This window comes from Amphiura filiformis, chromosome 20 (genome assembly GCF_039555335.1).
Source record: "Amphiura filiformis chromosome 20, Afil_fr2py, whole genome shotgun sequence".
In the NCBI taxonomy this organism is placed as follows: Eukaryota; Metazoa; Echinodermata; class Ophiuroidea; order Amphilepidida; family Amphiuridae; genus Amphiura; species Amphiura filiformis.
Window position 1 is genome coordinate 39,089,680 of NC_092647.1, and position 4,910 is coordinate 39,094,589.

The window sequence follows — 4,910 nt, forward strand, 5'->3', positions numbered from 1 at the left end:
TGTATATATAATATTCTGCAGCCTTTCTTTCAGCCAAATCAAAGGTAAGAAATCAATCCAATTATAATTAAATGGGGAATGTCACTTGGCACAACACAAGGTTTGGTTTCATGACAATTCGGGCATTGAAGTATTTTTAAAACGTTTTCTTGAAGAAGTATTTCTAAAACTTTTTCTTTCCCCTATGACATTTGAGAACACAACAAAATAATTTTGAAGTTTTATGGGTGATTGGTTGATGAAAAAGGAAGCAATACGATTCTATACGAGAATATTAAGCTATATGATACGGTCTAAGCTCAACTACTGTGATCTGTAGAAAGGTCCTAAGTTAATTAGGCTTCTACACTACACGGGTACGATTTCTCTTGGTAATGACCTATCTTACGGTTGATTTATCACTCATAACCCGCTATTAAAGCAATCATAAGATGGATCACAAGACTTTGTGACACGGGCCCCAGAAGTGAGTATGAATGAAATCTGCATTGCAAATTGCTTACTATTAACCGATGCATAGACAACGTTCTTGGATATAAGATGATTCAGTGTTTTCCCGATTTAGCCGATTTTTACTTAATAATTGAAACTTTGATGAAAGTTCGTGTTATAGGTGAGATTGTAAACGAAGCATGAACGTAGAATCTAAGTTTGAAAACCTTCTGAGGGGGAAATAAATCAATCTTAGTAGCCTATGCCCTCGAGGATCCGGTAATCCTTGACACAATAGGTAAAGTTATCGTGTTGGCAAACTTTTTTAGATACAAAATATACATCATCACGGATTCCCAAACTTTTTGACAAGCGATCGGTTTTGTCATTTCAGAAAACATTTTGCTACCCATGAACTAGACATTACCGGCAACGATGTGTTTAAGAATGCTAATAATTGATGGGACGAGTGGAACAAATACAAACTCGATGGTTCCAGGACGTGGCGTATTCAGCAATATCGGTTTGAAAAAGTTGAATGATAACAAACACACCCGTTAAAATGTCTTATCTTAAATTAAAAAAAATGAAGTATAAACAAAGCGTGAAGAAGATTTTTACTTTGAAATTCTGAGTGAAGAGCTCCCTAATGTCCTAAATGCTTTGTTTTAATATTCCTTTCTCTATAATCCCTTCCAAAGGTATTTCACAGAAGTTTATGAAGATGGGCTATCAGCTTGTGGCCCATATTTTGTGTAACGACAGAATTTGTTTTCCGAACTAAGTCAGTAGCACAAACAAATTAACCTCCATTTTATTTTGCAGAGAACCACACCAAGTTTGCTTACATCATAGCAAGCTGATACTAACTTTTTACTTTGGAAGACGACTGATACAAAACTTTACATCCCAAATAATAACGAAATATGGACTTCGTTTGTTACTTGGTACTACTTGGAGAGCAGACGGATACCCATAACACCTGACTCCAAAGTTAAATGACAGTATTTTCATTGTTATCAGTTTACAGATACTGCACATTCCTTACAAATGTAGTTAGGTAATTGCTTGTTCTGTTGTTTTTACACATTTTGCTTCACCTGTTGTGTCAACATGTTTTACTTTAATAGTCTGTTCTCCAGACTTTTTAGCCTCCAGGGTAAAATATTTTCCAATGTTATTGATCTCTGAGTAGACTGCATGAGAAATACAAATAAACTAACAAATATATTGAATTACCTTCCACTTTATGATAAGCCCACAAACATCGTCGATCCAGACATATGGAACACACGGTAATGTGTTCTTTTCTAAAAGAGGAACAATAATATATTTGTTATGTTTCAAATCCAAAATTTGTACTCGGGACAATCCAGGCTGATGGCTCGATCATAAGCGATCTGGTTAACACCTTTCCTATAGAGATATTTGGATGCACTCTCATTCTGTTTTCAGCAGTGGATCATATACGTGATTAAGAGATATGATCTCGTGGAATGAGAGTGCGTATCTTCGCGGTAAACGCAGTGGAACGGATCATTTGTGACTAAGCCAATTACAGTCTGAACTGCGAGAATACACTTTTCTGAATTTGCCACACAAAAATAAGCAATCAATATTATCATCTATAATTGTACTAGGGCATCTGTTACGGAAGGGGTGACAACGGTTAGGAACTGGCTTTAACTCTTGCCCGGGACTCTTGCCTTAACTTAAACCCTAACACTAACATTTACAACATACATAATCGGTTGTTGCGCGCGAATGTTGTTCTTGTGTGTATGACACAAATGTCTAAAAGAATGTACAATATTTCACAGCCTTTCTTTCAGTCAAATTAAAGGTAAGACATCAATCAAACTAATCAAATACACAAGAGAAATGTCACTTGGAACGACATGACTACACAAGGTTTGGTTTTATCAATATTCGGGCATCGGAGCACGTAATATGTTTATGTTGTCACCCAGTGACAGATTGAAAAATAGGGACTCGAGTTGTGAAGTGAAAAGGCCAATCACAACCAGGATCAGCTCCCCGAGTTTCGTACGGGTTAGAATGAGACAATTAACAGTAAGTTCCTTGTCCAGGGGAATTTCAAGCTAACTCAATTTTTCCACGAGAGCGTACTTTACCACCGCTATGGTTCGAACCCGCAACCTGTCGCACCATAGTCGAACGCCTTATCGATTGAGCTAACTTGACTGCGGAATGTTATAAAGCTACACATAGTGGAATGTTTTACTCCTGGCATTTCTCCTTTAATGATGGTGTGGATTGAGCCTACATGTTCCCTTGGCAGATTACTGTCTAGGAAGTTTTCTAGTCGGTTGCTAGTATTCTTGTGCAGTGTACAGCTTGTAAGGGTTCTTAGGGATCAAATGCAAACATCACCTAGTATTGTCTTCAATTAGATTTGAAACAGATTAATTAAGGAACTAGAGAACCGTCTCTCTATTATAGATAGTTATGTTACAGAATGTTTGATATTGTGGTATATACGTACCAAATTAATACGACATTACAAATTGTTTCCGTTTTCTACAGGGGATACTTTTTGTCGGCAAAATGCAGCTGGGTTTATACTCTTAACGGAGAGCAACGTACCTTTCTTTTAAATCATATTTATGACGTAACAATGTACGGCGTTACCTTATTGATCTATGTTATCAATCGATAACGAGGCTCTTGAATATTGAGTGCCAATGTATGACTCGCCACACATGCTAAACCAAAAAAAAAAAAAAAAAGAAGAAATCTTAACTCTGAGGTGGACAAGCAGAGTTGAAAAGTTTTCCGCTCAAGATCAAATCTGACAAATCTTACGAAGCTAATAATTACTTCCTTTATTTTTGTGAATCGGGTCAGACACAAAATATAATGATTTTGTGTGGATATATTATGCTAGATGCATAACGTAACGGTAAAATTATAAAACAGCCAAATTCGGATGTGCTTTAATTAGAAGGTCATAATGGGCATTGTATTGTGGATGAGCCTAGGCGCTAATAATTACATATCGTCTTGGGAGATGATTGTACTTTATAAAATTATAAAATTGAAAATTGTTTCATTTTACCCTATCATCATTAACAACATCAGAAGAAGGAGCACAAGGAGCAGGAGGAAAAAGAATATGATGAGATATTGAACTGAGGGCCTTATAGATAATAACATCACTGCTTATCTCCATCTGACTCATTAGCTCAGATGGTAGAGCATCGGTCCGGTCATCCGAAGGGCCCAGGTTCAAATCCTGGATGGTCATTGGCTGTCATGTACGGTATGTATGTGGAGACTCAAAAGGTATTATGTAATACAAACAGAGGAAGAGGCTTACGCATCATACACTGGAACATGGAAACATTCAAAGATTACAACTAGTGCACGAGATCAAATTAATGATGCTTAATCGTTATTCTTAATATATCAATATACAGGGGAAAGAAGAATAACGCATCGCACACTAGCACATTTAAACATGAATTTACAAATGGAAACATAACATGCATAGGCAGATATACCAGAGAAAAAACTCTGGACATACCTGCCTGTGCGGGGACTTGAACCCCAGACCTCTCGCTTGTCGGGCGAGCGCTCTACCACTGAGCTACACAGGCTGTCCCTGATAAACAGGACTCAAGTCTGGTACTTATGGATATGAGCAGTCAAGGGTGAACAGTACAAACAACACATTACATACCAGTGTACGAGATCAATTAATGATGCTTACCCGCCAGCCTAATATAATCATACAAACAGAGGAAGAGGCTTACGCATCATACACTGGAACATGGAAACATTACAACTAGTGCACGAGATCAAATTAATGATGCTTAATCGTTATTCTTAATATATCAATATACAGGGGAAAGAAGAATAACGCATCGCACACTAGCAAATTTAAACATGAATTTACAAATGGAAACATAACATGCATAGGCAGATATACCAGAGAAAAAAACTCTGGACATACCTGCCTGTGCGGGGACTTGAACCCCAGACCTCTCGCTTGTCGGGCGAGCGCTCTACCACTGAGCTACACAGGCTGTCCCTGATAAACAGGACTCAAGTCTGGTACTTATGGATATGAGCAGTCAAGGGTGAACAGTACAAACAACACATTACATACCAGTGTACGAGATCAATTAATGATGCTTACCCGCCAGCCTAATATAATCATACAAACAGAGGAAGAGGCTTACGCATCATACACTGGAACATGGAAACATTACAACTAGTGCACGAGATCAAATTAATGATGCTTAATCGTTATTCTTAATATATCAATATACAGGGGAAAGAAGAATAACGCATCGCACACTAGCACATTTAAACATGAATTTACAAATGGAAACATAACATGCATAGGCAGATATACCAGAGAAAAAAACTCTGGACATACCTGCCTGTGCGGGGACTTGAACCCCAGACCTCGCGCTTGTCGGGCGAGCGCTCTACCACTGAGCTACACAGGC

At 37.9% G+C, this 4,910-nt stretch overlaps 2 non-coding genes across 2 annotated transcripts; both read right to left on the reverse strand.

Moving 5' to 3' along the window:
• Nucleotides 1-3,980: 3,980 nt before the first annotated feature.
• On the reverse strand, nt 3,981-4,052 carry Trnav-gac (transfer RNA valine (anticodon GAC)). The gene has a single exon. It is a non-coding gene; the product is annotated as a tRNA-Val (tRNA).
• A 357-nt stretch (nt 4,053-4,409) lies between these two features.
• Nucleotides 4,410-4,481, reverse strand: Trnav-gac (transfer RNA valine (anticodon GAC)). The gene has a single exon. It is a non-coding gene; the product is annotated as a tRNA-Val (tRNA).
• Between the last annotated feature and the right edge of the window lie 429 nt (nt 4,482-4,910).